Here is an 18,651-nt window from a genome sequence, read left to right as displayed (position 1 = left end):
AAATAAACTTAAAAATGTGTAAGGCTTATCTCATTGGTCAGTATAAAGATCAAGGTCTTCCCTTCCCTTCCCTTCCCTTCCCTTCCCTTCCCTTCCCTTCCCTTCCCTTCCCTTCCCTTCCCTTCCCTTCCCTTCCCTTCCCTTCCCTTCCCTTCCCTTCCCTTCCCTTCCCTTCCCTTCCCTTCCCTTCCCTTCCCTTCCCTTCCCTTCCCTTCCCTTCCCTTCCCTTCCCTTTTTTCTTTTTTTCTTCTTTTCTCCTTTTCTCCTTTCCTTTCCTTTCCTTTCCTTTCCTTTCCTTTCCTTTCCTTTCCTTTCCTTTCCTTTCCTTTCCTTTCCTTTCCTTTCCTTTCCTTTCCTTTCCTTTCCTTTCCTTTCCTTTCCTTTCCTTTCCTTTCCTTTCCTTTCCCCCCAGTATTGTTTTTCTGTTCTCCTTCTCACTGCAGTCTTGATTTTGTTTCTTGTCCCTTAAGTATGTTTCCAATGTGTTGCTGAAACATTTTCCCTTTCAATCCTAAAAAAGGAGCTGTCACTGGTGAAGATCGGAGCTTATCCCTGAGCCCAGGAGCTGTCACCTTAGTCTTCCAATCGGACAAGGACGACTTCATTTCTCATGTAAATGCATTTGTCAGGTTTGCGTATTGTTTTTTCAGGAATGGAAAGTGTGTATAGAATGGATTTAAAATCAATTTTAAATGTAAAACGTCAGGGCAAAAAAGTTCTAATTACAACCTCTGCACACAATTTGCCAGCTGTGGGACTAGGAGTTTTCTTATTTACTGTGTTTTGTTTAACGTGTCTGAAGTTTAATGGACAGCAATCAAGGCGTGCTAGAAATCTGAAAGCACTTTATGCTTTGTTCTCTCCGTCATTTTGGTATAACAAACTAGCTTATGTTTTAAACCCTCCATGAGGTTAGTGGTTTCCCTGAAGGTAACAAGTCCCTGTGTGCTACAGTAAGACAGTAACAAAACATGAAGTATAGAAGTTCATCCTGTCATTATTCAGCTTCTGCCTATGGACACACAACTACGCTTATTTAAAGCGGTATCACCTTGAAACCTAATCAGCATTTTAAAAAGGACTTTGTAGCAGTTACTGGCCTTTGTCCTGGAGGGATGAGGTTTGTTTTGTTTTGTTTTACATTCAGCATTTCCATTTCTAGCTTACATTCCCCTGTTGTTTTGCATGAGGAAAACGTGCAACTTTAGAAAGTAGAACGGAAAGAGCTGCTTTTTAGTCTAACTTTTCAGTTTGTCGTAGGAGTTTTAAATGTGGTAGGAGTAAAACACCAGAAGTACTGCTGCCAAAGTTATATTCAAACTCGTCTTTCTTGGAGAAGCAGAAGAAGCCCAGGGAGAAATAAATTTGCAAACATGCTCTTCATGCTCTCCTTTCCCAAGATTTCTCTGAGATATAGCCCATCCTCTGTGGGTTTTGAGGTATATGGTTCCCAGGAGTGAAAAGGAGGGCCAAACATCTCTCCTCTTGGATCTCAACATGCCAGGGCTTTAGTGTACTGCCACTTACGGCTCCGCTTTTTCACCTGGAAAAAGCAACCGCATGATGTAGACTGAGGAGCCCTCACAAATTAACTTGCCATCACCAAGTGATGCCCAGAAAAGGTGTATTTAAAAGCTAGGCTCATTATAGAATCACAACAAACCCCTCATGACTGGTGCAGTAGACAGTGAGGTAGAGGGCGAGCCCTGGAAAGACAGAAGAAAAGTAGCAGTGAGTTCTGGGTACCTTTGTGCAGACGAAACAGAAAAACACAGGCAGTGAAGTAATAGTGTTCCGTTACTAATGCCAGCAATAGATAATTGCAACAATTATCTATTAGATCATAGGTACTAATTAACAGATAATTGCGCAACTCCGGAAATCAATAAATAACTGATTCCCCTCAGAGAATGTCTTCTACATTTTTATATTAAAAAGACTCCAGAGTTGTAATGGATTAAAATCCTACGGAAGGGAAAGAAATGGCATCAGCCACTAGTTCTGCAGAAGCGAAAAGTAATACTGATAGAGTTTAGATGGAAATTTTCACTTTGTGTGTTTAGTTTGGGGATTCTTTTTAAATCATTCATACCAGCGATTTAGTTCTTAAGGCTGTTTCTTTGAGATTAAGTGACAGGACTTCTGTTACTCTTTTCTTCTTGGAATTCTTCTTGATAGTCTTACGTCAACCAGAACTTCTGTCTCTGTTGCAGATGTGAACAATGACCGTAGCTAAGAAGCCCAAATCTTCAAAGCCTAAAAAGCCCTCTTCAAGGCGGTCTGGCAAATCCAAGAAACCAAGTACTAAAATACTGATGTCACGCACCGCCAACTGGGGCCGGATAGTGCCTGCAGAAGATTCAAGCCAAGTCTCTGTGGCCCAAGGACGTGGAGGTGCTATTTACTGTAGATCATCTGAAAAATCTAAGGCTTTTGCCCCAAGAGATCTAAGTAAGTGTGCGTTTTATCCTGCCTCCATTGTCTTCAAAGCAAAAGTAGAAAATGCAGTTCTTACTTGTTGCACTGATAGAGAAGGGGACTACTGTGAACAAAGACTTGAAAAGCGAATCCCCTAAGGCAACTGAAGTGACTGATGTTACAGAAATTAATTTTGATATATTTACAGTCAACAGAGAAATATGGGGAGCTTTTTGTAATGCACAGATTCCTCCATGTCTTTTCTGTTTTGCAAAGAAAAGTGTTTGATTGTTGCTATTCACAGCTTCCATTTTTCACAGGTTTTTTGAAGGATAACATTGCTCAGGAAAAGATCTGGTATCTGTAGGGGTACCGTCATTCCTAGTTCCTAGTTTTTATGTTTTTACCGTATAATTTCAAGTCTAAGTTTGTGGTTTAAGTTATAATAAGGAAAAAAACAGTAGTTGAGTTAATCAGGTTAAAGATTATAGATGGAGAGGAACTTGGCATTAGGTGCTACAAACAGAATGGCAGTTAGCCTTGCCTTAGAAAAATTAAAATGGTTGACTAAAGTTGTTTTTTTTTTTTTTTTTTTTTCCCCAAAACATTGTGTTGACCAGCCAATTTGAATTTGGTGGTATTAAAGCTGTCTGCAATAAGTTTTTCTGGTTTGGATTGTAGCTAGCTCCTCTAGGTGCTCCTGCAGAATAGTATTTTTTTAAATACCTTTCTTAGAAACAAACAAACAAGATCTCTTTTTAAATTTAACTTTCTTGCAGTCGTTAATGATGGAATTGCTCCGCCACAGAGCATTCTTTTTCCACCTGAGAAGATTTGTATGGATTGGCGAGAAACACAAAGTGTTGGAGTTGGCCTGTACAATCTTGGCAACACATGTTTTCTTAATGCTACTCTACAGTGTTTGACCTACACACCCCCACTTGCCAATTACATGCTTTCTCTTGAGCACAGCCGGTCATGTGAGTACTTTCTAACAGTATTTTGAATCTGTTGGATAGCTCTGAAGGTGAAAGAACAGCAGTGATTCTGTGAGATAAGCTTATTTGCCTGATTTTACCTGTAGAAGCTGGCTTTGAGCACTGTATTAGCAGTGGGCTCCGAATAGCATATGGAGTGCAATTAATGCACCATGGTTTATTTATTTAGTTATTTGTTTGTTTGTTTGTTTATTAAAGGATCATTTATTGCTTCATGGGAATAATGAAGTGCATTGGACAGTAATGCATTTAGTAGTAATTTTAGAGAGTAATACATTTTGCAGCCTGTGGAGTTCACATTCCTGTCAGCCTTTACAACTGCGACTTTGCAGTAGTCTTTTAGATTTCTCATCACAACATGCATTTGAATACAGGCTTAGTGGATATTTTTATTCTGTAAAGTTGTGTGAAATGAAATGTTACAAGACTGTTGGGACATTGGCATCTTGGGAGAATAGAATGTAGCAAGGAGAGTGGATATTGTATCTATAGTTTAAATTGTACTTAGATGTTTGTAGTTATGGATATTTCGCTGGACTGGGATGCTTTGTTCTTTCACTCTTCAGGTCGTGAACAAGATTTTTGCATGATGTGCACGATGGAGACTCACATTAACCAGGCCCTGCGTTGCACTGTTGATGCCATCGAGCCCACGCATGTTATCAGTAATCTCAGTTGTAAGTGGCTTCAGATGTGTTTCTTTTCGATAGCTTGTAATCTTCAAATAATTATTTGATGTGTCTAAGTGGTTTTAACACTCAAATGAAGAGAGATTTTAGAAATACAAGAATGATTTCATTTTTAAATGAGGTCAATACTATCATCTTCTTATTTAGGAATAGGACAACATTTCCGTTTTGGCAGTCAAGAAGACGCACACGAGTTCTTGCGCTATACTGTTGATGCTATGCAGGAAGCGTGCTTGAACGGAAGCACCGAGTAAGCATAAACAAGTTCACTTTCATACATTCTCTAGCACCTTCTAGTCCTTTATTTACTCTCAAAAATGATCTCTAGCACCTTTTAGTGCCTTATTTACTATCAGCAACGAAAGTCTACATCATCCTTGGTTTTCATCAAACTCTTTGAAGAGTTAACTCTGTGCCTTAAATCTTCTGAGGTCTGATTATAATTTATTTCCAGATTGGACAGATCTTCTCAAGCTACCACCATCATTCATCAAATATTTGGAGGATTTCTAAGATCGAGAGGTACTTGAAAAAATACTCCTGTCCTTAGAACTGATCTGTGTCTTTTGTCGGTAGTAAAGCAGTCTGTAGTTTGTCTAAAGTAGTATCTGTCAACAACTTGAATTTGGACAGTTAGTCTCCTTCACATAATGTTAAGCATTTATATTTTGCTTCCAGTGAAGTGCTTGAATTGCAAAGCAGTTTCAGATACGTATGAGGCATTTCTTGATATCACTTTGGATATAAAGGTAAGATGTTTTCTAAATATAATTCATGATGTTTAAGTACATGCATGACTTTCTAAATTAAACTTGTTTAACTTAAAAAACCAAACCACATATAATGTTAAAACGTAAGAGCTTGGTGGTGCTAAGGAAGTGGATTGGACTTTGTCCTTCCGTGGAACCCATGTAAATAGTCTCCACATTTGCATTGGGTTTAAGGGGAAAGAATTCTCTTTCTGCAAAAATTATAATGCTGTCATACTTCTTTGTTGTTCTACCTCAATATACATCTAATTGTTAGACTGATGAATTTGTCCCCAGTATTGATGACAAAGCACACTATAGATGCTGTCTAGGCAACTGGAAAAGTATTTGTTCCAAAGTCAAATGCCTTCCAGGTGAGGTCAATGCTGAGCATGCTCTTTCTGCCTCCTTCTTCACAGTGCTCCTAGTAGATCGCTTGAGTATGTTAGTAAGATTCTCTTATAAACTACTAGTATGTCTGTGGAATTCTGAATTACGGTGACTTTACGCTCTTCTTTCTCACTGCTCTAGGCGGTTTCATCTGTTAGCAGAGCTCTGGAACTCTTTGTGAAACCTGAAGAGCTGGATGGAGAGAATTGCTATAAATGTAGCGAGTAAGATTTTGACGTCAGTTTTCTATGTTGCATGACTCTGTTGGACTACCTCTAAACTTTGGATCTACTTACAAGTTTTGTGGAAGTTTATAAAAGACTTGGATTTTTGTTTCTTTGGAGGGGGGAAGTCTTGTTCATAGGCATTCCCTATGGGTTTGCAATTCTCTGGCTTGTATTTTGCCATCAGAATTCAAAAAGAGCTACTTTTGTTCTTTCTATTTATTAGCTCTCGACAGTACTTTTCTTGATGTAAACTGCCCAGTTTCCGTTGTTCTCTGGGCTAGTGGCTGATTTTCACTGCTTACACCGTAGGTCCTACCTTGGAGCGGGCAATGTGTCAAACTGAACTATTTTGTTTCAAAGGATGGCAGATGGTTTCAGTGTCTTTCCAGACAAGCTCAGTACATGAAGACTTCCTACTGTTAAATGTCTCCCTCCTGTAGAATGACCATGTGCTTCTGTTGTATTTTTGATGTTGATAGTCGACCTATGTTGGAGATTATTTGCAATTTCTAGTCCTGGGGACCAAGGCTCTCTCGTTCCGCTTTCAGTATTTGTATTTCCCTTGAAAGCTGAAAGAATGTATCCAGGACTGGAGTTCAAATAGCCACTTTTGTAGACCAAGAAATGGTACCTTGCCATCCAACCTGGTAATACCCTTTCGTGAGAGATTCCTGTTCCCCCTATGCTCTGAGTTGTTGGGAAAATTTACCTTCTTCTGTGTATTAACAAACCTGACACGCAGTGCGTGGGTTTATGAAAAGAAAAAAGACCAACCTATTATGCAAGTAAATATCATTCAAATAGCATAGGCATGCGTGAGACATTAAAAGGAGTTTGTTTGGGGGGCGAAAAAAGAAGATGCCTTCAAACACTTATCTCTGCTTGTTTTTAAGGTGTAAAAAGATGGTTCCTGCGTCCAAGAGATTTACCATACACCGTTCTTCCAAGGTTCTCACAATATCACTGAAAAGATTTGCAGATTTCACAGGTGGAAAGATCAACAAGGTATATTTACCACTGTAATGCAACTATATCATTGTGTAATGGGACATCCCCCAAAGCTGAAAGTTGTTAATATTTTCAGACAATAATTGTAGACTAACGACTATGGCTTATTCTTTCTCTTAATATCAATAAAGTTCCCGCTTGACAAGAAGCATATGCTTTCCTCTGAGAAGGCTGATTCATCAGGAAACAGTTCTCTGCAACTTCTTGTCTTAACCGTTGTTTATGGGAAGACTTATTTGTAGTGAATCAAGAAATATATTCTAGAAATATATTCTAGAAATAAATTCTAGTCTGTGTTTTTTGGAAGTGTTTTTCTCCGGCTAGTCCACGAAGTACTCTGGGATAATTTTTCTATCTTCTTGGTGTCTCTTTAGGAGGTGAAATATCCGGAGTATTTGGACCTGAGAGCCTACATGTCGCAGTCAATGGGAGAACCACTGCTCTATGCCTTATACGCGGTGCTGGTACATGACGGTGTCAGCTGTCACTCAGGACACTATATATGCTATGTAAAGGTAGAAGTCAACAGCATTTCTAACAGGGTAAAGGTTGTGCTGGCAAACCAATTAAAGCATGACTAGCAGCTACTGTTTCTAGGGAAAAAGATTTCATTATATTTTTATTTGACATGTGTGTATTTTGTTCCTATCCTTGATTTCATTTGGAAAACGTGCAATTCACCTAAAGAAATCGTTGTCTTTATTTGCAGGCTGGTAATGGACTTTGGTATCAGATGAATGATGCTAAAGTAGTGCGTACTGACATTAAAAGAGTTCTTGGTCAGCAAGCTTACGTACTTTTTTATATCAGGTAATAACAAATCTTAAAATGTGTTCAGAAGAGATTTACTTTCCTGTTATTGATATTTTTCTGTTTTGCAAGTGTTTTTCTTGCTATCCCAGGAGAAGATTATTATTTGTCTAATTCAGTTCTGTCTAACCTGAAATTCTCTGTGTCGTTTATTGTCTTTTGTTGCTTGGCCTTAAACTGCAGCACTTGTGTAAATTGCTATCTATGTGTTATCTGTATCTGGCTAATTTAGAGAAGGAGAGAAATGAAGGTCATCTGTGGTGTAAGAATGAATTCTTGCTGTGCAAGTGATAGTCTTAGTAGGAAGACTGTTCTCTACTTTTCAGTCTGTACTCTTGGCGAAGCCTTCTGTAGAGAAGGCTTCCATATCGTATGAGCTGTTCCTCTAAAATGATAGGATGGGATTTAATCCAAGAGTAGGCTGAAAGAAAAACTAAACTACGATCACTGCTCTTTTCTGAAGGCGCTATGATTTGACACTTGGAGAACGTGCGTTTTACTTGCCAGCACCATCTTATCCCTGTTCATTCCCTCCTGGTCAGCAGGGGGCTAATAGTAAGCAGGCTGGATTTATGGGACCACGACTTCTTCCTCATATGATTAAGGTAATTCAGGGAAGCGGGAGGGCAGATAACGGCACCAAACTGCTAGTGGGTTTGGGGTTTGGTGTGGGGTTTTTTGTTTGGTTTTCGGCATCTTAGTTTTGTTTTCCTTCCCACGCTGCAGCTTTCTTCACAGCCCTCATGCTACAGCCAGAGTCATTCAAACAGTGGTTACTGCTAAATTGTGCAGCCATGCGACTCCATTACTTTATAGCTCCAAGACAGCTTTCTAAAGCACAGAGAGCTACGCTCTTTGACTATTTAAGCAGAGTGTACTAATCCTCAAATCATTTAAAAGAGGACTTGTTTTTCCTATCCTCGTCACTTTAGCTAAGACAGGGAAAACTCATTGTCTTATTCCTGAGCACCAGAACGATTACTTCAGGCTTTTCAGGGTATGTTCAAAGGGGAAAATAAATATATTTGGGAATAGCAGCAGGTAATGTTAAGTTGCTTGGCTGGTTTTCAAAGATGATGTTAATTTGATACCAATCTGCAGTAAACCAAAAGCAGGAATTGAATACGCTTATTGGACTTGCATTTATCCTTAAAGGGCAGTGTGTTTTTCTTTTTAGGTGTTAAGACCATTTGTAGAAACACTCAGTAGGAGAGTTTTGTGTTTCAAAATGTTACATGCAGTGTTTGCGTTAATCCATCTTGCAATTTCTTCTTTTTAAATACAGAATTCAAGCCGTTTAAATGGAAATGGATCCATAAAAGAGGACGCAAAGACCACTGGTGTCACCCTAAAAAGGCCATCTTCAGCACCACCAATGGCCTGTGTTCAAAACCAGGCAATTACCAGGCCTTCAATGACTGATACGTCAAGAAAACAGAAGATCACCATCAGTATTCACAATAAATTGCCTGCTCGTCAGACTGTGTCACAGCCTGACTTTCTTAGCAGTGCTGTGGAGGATGAAGATCTCTACCAGGCTGTTCCTTCATCCACAATTACAAATTTGGTAATGCAAATGAAGCAAATGCAAACAAACAAAAAAGTTTCTGATGAAATTTTTGTGGAGCCAACAGTGAATGAAAATCCTAAACTCAGCTCTGATAACACAGTCCCTTATGGTGCAGAATCTTCAGGAAAATCTGAGGAGGAGTCAAAGGGCTTATTTCAAAGGAATTTGAAATGCAATGCAATGTCCTCTAATGGAATTTTGGTTGGAAAGGTAGTCCGTACATTGCAGCATTCCGATTCTTCCTGTCAGAATGCTGACAAAGGAAGATCCCAGCATGAGCTGCCAAAAAGAGATTCACTAAATGGTGCTATTAGGCTAGTTAATGAATCTAAAGAAAACGGACTGAAACTTGATGATTCCACTTGCTGAGTTGAACCTGTTAAACCTTCTGAGATGTTCTTTTCTAAAACAAATGGATTGCTTGAAACATAGATTTGCTCCATCAAGAATTTCTCACCTACGATGTATTCGGGAGTGTTTATTGTGTTCCTAATTCAGGTGAAATACTGAGAAAACACAGCACACATGTGATCGTAAGACTTTGTGGTATTATCCCCTTAGAATTTGCAGACCTGAGCTTACATTAGAACTTGTCAACTTAAGCTCAGCTGAGATAAAAATTCCTAAGTTTCATAAAGTAGATTTTGGGGGGTGAGTCGGGGTTATCTTTGAAGTGTAGATAATGCATACAACTCACAGCGGTCTTGCTTACCATTTAATGGAGAAATTCTGACAAGACTAGTCCTCAGTACTACTACAAATAGTATTTTTTTGTCTGCTGACTTGTGCGTTTTAATTGCAGATGCCTGGAGCTATGCCTTCAGTCAATCGAGAAGTCAACACGGAGTCCTTCACAGCCAGCCAGCTGAACAGCTTGTCAGAGGAAATGAGGTAAAATGAGCACAGTCTGATTAAGACAAGACTTTATGGAAGTTCGTTACAGTTTTATCTGTCTACTAATAGTATTTAATGGAAGGATTTAAATTAGTACAATTCCATACTGTGTGTCCAGTGTCACGAACAGAACTAATGATCAGCACTGAGCATATCACTCTGATGCAGGTTGGTGCCTCAAGGAGAACTTGTGTTCCTTTATAGAATGTTTTTCCATTTTTCTCCACTGTCTGGAGAAACACTGGCTGTTCCCCGCTCGCCCCTATGCCTTTTTTCTCAGAGCAGCAGGTGGAAGGAGACAGATGCGTTTGCTTTTTTAGTGCAATGGCTTCAGAAGCAAGAGGGGAAAAAGCACTTTCTCTGGGAGCTGAAGAAGGTGTCCTAATCACAGGAGAGGTTTCTAAATGGCATATCTTTGCGAGGGTTCCTGTAGTCCGGAGGTTTTTGTTTGTTTGTTTGCCTTTGGAAGGTTTTACTCTTAATATTCACGTCCTTCAGCAGAAGTGAGAAATGGGTTTTTATTTTATGCAGTGTTGCGGAACCTCTGAAATCTCCTGGGAATGATGAATACCTCGCCCAGTACCAATGTGATGACCGTGGAGACAAGGAGAAACCAAGAAGATCAAAAGAATGTGACCTCATTTCAAAAGAAAATGTTTTGTACGGCAAAGACTCTTCTGAGCCTGGTGAGAAATTGCGGCAAACTTCCTCTCTCAAGTCTGACACTGAATGTAGCTCTAACAATCTTTCTTCCTTAGCTATTGCAGATAGACGCCAAGATACAAAGGACAAGACTAAAACCACTGACAAAGAGCATTACCGAAGAAAGAGGGAACATGCTCCTAGTGAAGAGAAGGAGAGTCAAAAAGCAGGTCCTTCCAGCAAGAGGAGGTGTTCTCAGAGCGTGGAATTTGTTGAGCAAAAGAGTCACAAGCAGGAGTACTGGGAGGGAAGCAGGTACAGATCTTTCCCTCGTGAAAGAAACAGCCCTGAGAATGGCAGAAGAGCAGTCAAATATTCAAAGTACAGATCTGGCAGCGGAGGAAGATCAGAACAAGGTAGCAATAGGTACTACCGATCCAAAGGGGAAAGAAGTTGGAGCAGAGAAAGATACTATCGAGACGAAGCACGGAGATGGGAAAGATGTAGCTATTACAAGGATTACTATTCACCTCATGCGACAGGAGACAGTAGAGAGAGAAAGTTCTCTCACGGCGATGCAGCCTTTGACAGATTGACTGCAACTTACTACAGCAGGTCACATAAGCATTATCATTACAAAAGCGGATGGCCTCACGGTTCCCTCTTGAGAGAGGAAGATGTACGTCGCTTTAGCACACCCCGAGCAGACTTGCATCGTTGCTCGGTACCTCAGCAACATTCCGGAAGACATTCTCGTGAAAGACATGCGCTTCCACCTGTGTCAGCTCATTTGGAGAACTGTCGCCAGAAAAATGAAACAGAAGGAAACAGAAAAAGAAAATATACCCATGCAGAAGGTAGTGAAAGTGAAATAGAAAGGAAAGACAGAAAGATAGAAAAGGAGCTTGTAGGTGGTGAAAAAAATGCAAAAATATCACAAGTTCTGGAAGAAAAAGAAGTCTAAGGATAAACATGGAGAGAAGGATTCCAAGTAAGCAAGGATTCCAGCATACTCTGCATTTTTTATCCTAAGTCTTTTCTGGGTGCTTCTCATGTCTTCCTTTTTTTTTTTTTTTTTTTTTTTTTTCTGGTAGTTTCTAAGTTATTTAGATAGCATCAGCTGGCTGGGGATCATGTTGTTAGGTTGATCAGTGAAGACAGGAAAGCTCTTGCTGAATTGTGTCAGAGCACTAGCTTTGGACCACATAGTTTGAATCACATCCGTACACCATTCCAGATTAGGTTAAAAGATTTTTTCTGCTTGCACATATTCCAGAGCTAGCCGTTGTTAATGATCTGTGTACAAACCAGGACCTATGGTCCTTCAATCTGACGGCTTAAGTTTGCTGCATCTAAAGTAAGTTGCGTGTGCACAAAGCACCACAAAATAGCTGACATGCTGCAAATCATCACCTGTGGTAAAATAAATCAAGTTTCACATAGGCAACAAGTGCCACATCTTTTTTTCCCTTTTTAACTTGCATGTTTCTTTCAGACTTCATGATTTGTGCTTCTGTGCGCTCCACTTTGACAATGCCAATCGCAAGCGTAAGAAAAAGAAGAAAAAGGAGAAGAAAAAGAAGAAAAAGGAGAAACACCAGGAAAGCGAAAGGCTCCTTGGAACACTTAGATCCTCGTTTCCAGAAGATAACGCGGGAGAAGAAGGAAGAATCCCATCCTCCAGATGGCTCTTCATGTCAGTAATGCAGAAGTGAGAGCAGTAAACAACCTTACAAGGAAGGGAAGACTTCCAGTGCAGGCGAAAGCAAGAAATACTGCTCCATCGCATCCAACGACTATACTAAAGGTAAGCGGCCGCAGCGTGTGTGAGGAATTCCTTTTATATTAATCTCGAGATTATTTCAAACAGTCTTGAAGTGCTTGATGACTTAACAGTCTGCAGATTTATTATCAAATCAAAAAAAAACCCCACTTGGTAGACTATTTTTTTCCCAGTTTTGAATGGCCACTAGGAAAGAAGGCCTGAAATAAAGAGGTTAAAGGCAAATGGTTTTCATTTGGTTTGATGATGAAGTGGCAAACAAGATGAAGAGTTGCAAGCTCCCTTCTTAAATTCAGTCCAGCCAAGTAGGAAAAGTAAATGTGGACAGCTGTATCTTGGCAAAGAAGATAGTAGGGAGCAAGGAGGTTTAGCAGTCAAGATGGAAGGTGATGCCATGAGGCTTAGAGGCTAGTAATGTTCTAATGAACATGGCCAAGTCTTGCGCTGGGCAGCCTGCTTGGGTCCAAAGCCTGCAGTCCTCCCCAAGATGTCGGCGAGGGGCTGGTGAGCCGTTGGGACGGAACCCCCGTTGCCCGGGTTCCCCAAGCAACCGCCCCACTCTCCAGCCACCATGGCAGGTCCAGCAGCCGGCTCCCGCTCCTCCCGGGGCTGCGGCCCTGCTGGCGAGCCCAGCGCCCCAGAGCTCAGCCCAGCGGCCTTTTTCCCACAGAGGGTTTCCCCAGACGGCTTCCGCGGCTTGCGCAGACGCAAAACTCCCCCTTCGTCGTCCCAGCCGTGCCGCCAACGGTGGCTGCCTGGCTGCTGCCCTCCCTCCCTGGAGCGACGGCGCTGCCCTTGCAGCCCCCGCAGGTACCCACCCTCCCCTCCGCGCTGCCCCAGGCCACCGTCTGGCACGTGGTGCCAGGGGTCCAGGGGCAGGTGCTGCAGCTCCCCGCCGGGGTGCAGCTGCCACCTGGGGGGCACCTCCCAGCCCAGGGGCACCACCTGCAGCTTGGGCAGCTCCCCGCCGGGGGGCAGCTCCCTGCTGTGGGGCAGCTCCCCGCCGTGGGGCATAACCTGCAGCTGGTGCAGCTCCCCGCCGGGGGGCAGCTCCCCCACACCGCTCCTCCCTGTGCCCCCGTCCATCAGTGGGGACAGCCCATGGTGACGGGGACACTGGTACCCCACCATGCGCTGGGGCTGGGGCCCAGGGCCGTGCTCCATGGGGAGCTCCTGCACCCCGCAGGCACCTGCCTGTTGCAGGCCCCCGCCCAGCGCAACCCCCCGCCACCCCTCGTCCCGGGGCCTCCGCTGCGGGGACAGGCGCTCCCCACGCCCCGCACCCTGAGCAGCAGCCAGGGGCAGCTGCCGGAGCCCTGCTTGCACGCCGTGGGGCTCAGCAAGGACCAGGGGACCCCGCTGCCCGGCCCCACTGCCCCCAAGCCTGCCCAGGCTCCAAGGACCGCCAGCACCCAGACGGCGACGCCTGACGGTGAGTTTGGGGCTGGCACAGCCGGCCACTGGGCGCCCCACACCCAGGGGCCATGGGAAAGCTGACATCGCCCGTCTTGGGGGATTTTCTTGCTTCGTCCTCAGCGGCGACAGCCCCGCAGGTGCCTGAGGAGCCCCCGCAGCTGCCCGAGCTGGGCCCTGATGCCTTTGCCGAGGCCTTTCCAGAGCTGGCAGGGGACAGCCAGCAGCTGCAGCACATGCAGGACGAGCTCCTGGCTGACCTGGACATCCCCATCCCCGGCATGGAGGAGCTGCTCAGCTGGCTCGATGCCGTGGAGCCCCAGGACGCCTTCCCCGATTTGCCCAGCAGTCCTGCCCTTGGCCGCTTCCTCTCGCAGCTGCCCGACCTCTGCGAGGACATCGAGGAGCCGAGCACGCAGGGACTGGAAGCCACAGGAGCCCTCGGTGAGGTCCCCTCAACCCCTGGGCTGCGCCCCGAGAAGCTTGAGGGTGGGCTGTCACTGCAGTCCCCCGTCATGCCAGCAGTGAGCCCCCCGCTCAGCCCTGCAGCCAGTCCCCTGCCCAGTGCGCTTAGGAGCCCCCTACCCAGTCCACCCCTGAGTCCCCCCAGGAGCCTCCCTGACACCCAGCTCCTCAGTGCCCTTAGTAGACCCCAGCCCCAACCCCCCCAGCGTTCCCTCAAGACCCGCTCCAACCCCAAGGTCCCCAGTGCCCTTAGTAGACCCCAGCCCCAACCCCCCCAGCGTTCCCTCAAGACCCGCCCCAACCCCAAGGTCCCCAGTGCCCTTAGTAGACCCCAGCCCAAATCCCCCCCGAGTTCTCCCAAGAAACGCCCCAACCCCAAGGGCCGCAGTGACCATGGGAGACCCCTGCCCAAACGCCCCCTGGGTCCCCTCAAGAGCCCCCCGCCTGCCCCTGCGTCCACCGGCACCAAGCGGGGGGCCAAGCGCCCTGCGCCCAGCAGCACCCCCGGGACAGCGCAGAGCTGCCAGCACAGGAGGCCGACGACAGAGAACCCCCCCGGCAAGGAGAGGAAGACGCTGCTGGGCCAGGCTGGCCAAGGCCGCAAGAGACCGTGCCAGGGGAAGACGGGTGGCAGCAGCACGGTGGCTGGCAGCAGCAGGGAAGCAGGCAGCAGCGGGCAGCAGCTGGCGATCAACAGCACCACGGCACCCAGCAAGAGAGCGCGAAGCCCGGGGGCTGCAGGGGGGCAAGGAGCAGCGGCACCACCTCCCCGCAGAGCGCGGCTGCTGCCGGAGACTCCGAGTGGGGAGCCCCGTGCCGTGCGGCCCCAGGACAGGCTCTGTCCCCAGGCCAGCGGGGCCAAGACGCTGCAGCGCCAGCAGCCGGGGACAAAGACCCCCAGCGAGACTTTGCAGCCGCTGGGGGCCAGGGCCAAGGCGCTGGGGCCAGCGTGCCAGCTGGCCTGTGTGCAGCCGCAGCCCACCTCCAGCAGCCCCAGCAGCATGCCCAGCGCCCCGCCGACAGTGCCAGGCTCCAGCGCTGTGCCCGCTGCCCCCCGGCCCCCAGCTGGCGGCAAGGAAAAGGAGGTGCCAGCACCACCAGGCAGCACAGCATGAACAGGGGATGCTGCCATAGAGCCGGCGCCCAGAGAGCTGGGCCTGCCAGCCGCGGGGGGCCAAGCGCAGCGTCCAGCTCTGCCCATGCAGCCGCGCACGCTGCAGCGTCCGGCGCAGCCCCGCGTGGACTACGTGCCCTGCGTGGGGCCTTGGGCGGGCCGCGACGCAGCGCCCACGCCGCTGGAGGAGCAGGAGGAGTCGGTGCCCATCACGCCGCAGCAGCGTCCCGAGCGGGAGCGCCTGAAGAAGCTGGCCCAGGAGGAGCGGCAGCGGGCGGCCCACCAGACCAAGATCGGCCCCGTGCAATTCTTCGTGCAGCGGCAGAAGGACCACGCCATAGCCTACTATTACGGCTACCCGTGACCGACCTCGGGCTTCTCCTCGACGGCCCCTGCAGCACCCAGGCAGGCACAGAGACCTCTGCAGGCACCTGCTCCAGCTTCAGCCACGCTCCTCAGCCCTTGCCCCTCTCGCTTGCCCTCTCCCCTCTCTCGTGCTGGAGCTAGGGGATGGGCTTGCCACTCACAGGGATGGCAACAGCGCCAATGGCAAATGCGCGCGCGCCTCACCCAGGAAGGTGGCAATGGCAAGCTGGGGAGATGCTGGCAGCAGCTGGGCTGGGAAAGCTTGGCCATGGCAACTGCTGCTTGGGACACCAAAGGGCTGAGAGACAAGACTTGGTTCTTCTTTCGGGGCATTGCTCTTCTTTCCTGCCTTCTGGATTAAATTCCTCTCCTTAGGTGGTCACTCAGCAAGGCCTCTGCCTGCAGCTCTTCTTGCACTGGCATGCCAAGGGGATAAGAACTGGGAGGTCTTTGGGACAGCAAATGATCAGTGGGATGGGAAGTGATGATGGGGATAGCAATTCACTGGAATGGGAAAAATGGGTTTTATTTGTATTAAATTTAAATTTTTAAATTTTCATTTAATTTATTGGTTTTCTTATTTAATTAAATCCACTTTATTGACTGTGTTGTACAGTATGGCATTGTTTTATTTTTATAAAATTATAAGTAATAGTATTAAATATTTTTATATATTAATATATTATAAACTATAAGTATCATTATTTATTATTTTGTTGGTTTTTATTCCTTTTCTACCCTATTAAACTCTCTTTATCACAACGCACTGGTTTGGACTTTATTTTTCCTTCCAAGTCATTCTGGATTCACTCCGGATGGGGGGACACTAGCGAACGCCTGTGTGCTTCAGATCCAAGGTCACCTTTGCCCTCAACTCAAGATACATATTTGCATCTGTTGTTGTGAAACAAAATTAACAACAGGAACAATAAAGTTACCTACTTGCTAGCAGCAGCTCTACATTTGCTGGGGTCTGCTCTGTGCATTTTGAAGACCATTCCATGCTCTTCAGCCCCTCCAGGAGGAAATGTATGGTTCTAGGAAAATGCGTCTTGACCTAATGCAAAGCTGTGACGCAGCCTGCAGCCCCTGCAAGCCCTGGCATTTTACCTGCAGCCCCTCCAACAACTCTGATGTTCCCTGCATCGACTTCAACCACTGCGGCAGGACCTGAGGCCCCTCAAAGCATTGTCACTCACCCTGCAGCCCCTCGAGCCCCTGGCATGTTCCCTGCAGCCCCTCCAGCCCCTGGCATGTTCCCTGCAGCCACTCCAAGCCTGGCACAGGCCCTGAGAGCTGGCTCCGGGGACGACCCTGTTGCTGTCTCAGGCACCAATACACACAAGGGGAAGGAATGCATGCAGAAGTCATCTCGTTTCGGCAGGGCAGAAAGTCCTCCCAAGAAGGGGAAGGAGCAAGAGGAAGGTGAGGCAGCCTACCCCAAGGTAGGGCCATCCCAGGGCACAGGAGGCTGTTGGAAAGGAGAGCAGAGAGAAAAGCAGCAGGAAGCAGGTGATCCCCAACCCTGGGCGAGCTGCGAGCCATGGGACAAGATTGCAGCTGTCCTCCAGGCGAGCACATTGTCAGCTGGCTGCTGCGCTGCTGGGATAGCAGCTGCGGGAGCCTGGCAGCAGAGGGCAGGGAAGCCAAGCAGCTGGGATCCTTCTCTGGGGAAGGGGGCACTGAGAAAGCGCTTGCAAACGGGGCACAAGCCCTCAGCCTCTGGAGGCGGCGCCTGTCAGGAGTGAAGGAAAGGGATCCCTTCTGGGAAGATGCTGTGGGCTTGCTGAGGCTCGAAGAACAGACGGTGCTGGCTGCTACCAGCGTGCTGCAGCAGCGGCAAGACAGAGCCGTGGTGGTTTTCCTCAGCTGGGCAGCTGAGCTCCAGCACAAGCGCTCTCTCCCTGCCCCTCCTCCAACGCCAAGGGGAGAAAAGAGGCTGGCAAGGGCTCAAGGGCTGCCAGAAGGACAGGGAGATCACTCCACAAGGAGCGTCACGGGCAAAGCAGGCTCAGCACAGCCTGTTCCAGTCCAGCCCGGGGCCTGCTCCTGCGGGGGCTCTCCACAGGCCGTGGCCTCCTCCAGGCCACAGCCACCTGCTCCACCGGGGGCTCCTCCACCCACATGGGGGCTGCAGCGTGGAGATCTGCTCCACGGGGGACCCATGGGCTGCAGGGGGACAGCCTGCTCCACCAGGGGCACAGCCTGCTCCACCAGGGGCCTCTCCCTGCACAGGCCGCAGGGGAACTGCTGCTGTGAGCCTGGAGCACCTCCTGCCTCCTGCTGCACGGACCTTGGGGGCTGCACAGAGCTTTCTCACTCCTCCCTGAGCCAGACGCTGCTGGGCAGCAGCTTTTGTTCCCTTTCTTAGATGGGCTCTCCCCCAGGCGCAAACATCATCCTTTTGCTCTGCGTTCTGGGCAGCAGCGGGTGGGTCCCTCCTGGAAGGAGCCTCCTGGCAGCGGCCCTGAGCTCCCATGGGGCAGCTGCTGCATTCTCCTCACAGAGGACACCCCTGCAGCCCCCCGCTCCCACAGCCTGGCCACGCAAACCCAAGCCAAGACACCGAGCGAGCCTCCCTGATTGCCAGCCAGCAGCTGGCTCAGCCTGGGACCCCAGGCCAGTGCCCACAAGACTCTCCTGGGCCTTGATAAGCAAGCCTTGTGGGGACGGAGCACCCACAAAGAACAGACTCACACAACAGGACTCCTTGCCAACACTGCCTCACAGACACCTGGGCCTTGAGCGGGTAGCTCACCTTGAGCGAGCTCATTTCCTTCCCAGTAGCTGAAATGTGCCCTTTCGGGGGCATTTGGGGGCTACAGCGTGCTGCTGAGAGGGATGTTGGAGCTCCTGCAGGGCAGTGCTTCCACTAAGGCAAGGCCTTTTCTGCATCTTCTACTGCCCTGCAAGCGAGGATGCTTGGGGCACACAAGGAGCTGGCAGGGGACACAGCTGCAGGGATTGCAGGGATTCCTAAAGTCATAGCCAAATACAAGAAAGACAGGAGGACGTGATGCTTTTGATAGAAAGGACCTGGGTTTTGGGTCAAAATCCATCCCTTTTTCTATCCTGGAGACCCCCAAGGGCGTAGGGCAGCAGCACTGCAGGGCAG

The 18,651-nt window shown here is 47.5% G+C and overlaps 1 pseudogene across 1 annotated transcript; it reads left to right on the top strand.

The window, feature by feature from the left end:
• The first annotated feature begins 2,222 nt into the window (after positions 1–2,222).
• On the top strand, positions 2,223–11,598 carry LOC311216103 (ubiquitin carboxyl-terminal hydrolase 42-like; annotated as a pseudogene). Its single transcript has 14 exons — positions 2,223–2,451; positions 3,198–3,398; positions 3,983–4,093; positions 4,253–4,355; positions 4,560–4,627; positions 4,784–4,854; positions 5,386–5,468; positions 6,365–6,476; positions 6,854–6,994; positions 7,189–7,289; positions 7,753–7,894; positions 8,575–9,282; positions 9,662–9,750; positions 10,735–11,598. The product of its transcript is annotated as a ubiquitin carboxyl-terminal hydrolase 42-like (transcript).
• The last annotated feature ends 7,053 nt before the right edge of the window (positions 11,599–18,651 follow it).

The sequence above is a fragment of the Netta rufina genome, assembly GCF_964035555.1.
Source record: "Netta rufina genome assembly, chromosome: 18".
In the NCBI taxonomy this organism is placed as follows: Eukaryota; Metazoa; Chordata; class Aves; order Anseriformes; family Anatidae; genus Netta; species Netta rufina.
The sequence above is the reverse complement of the archived record's forward strand: the minus strand, read 5'-3'. Positions and strand labels throughout refer to the sequence as shown.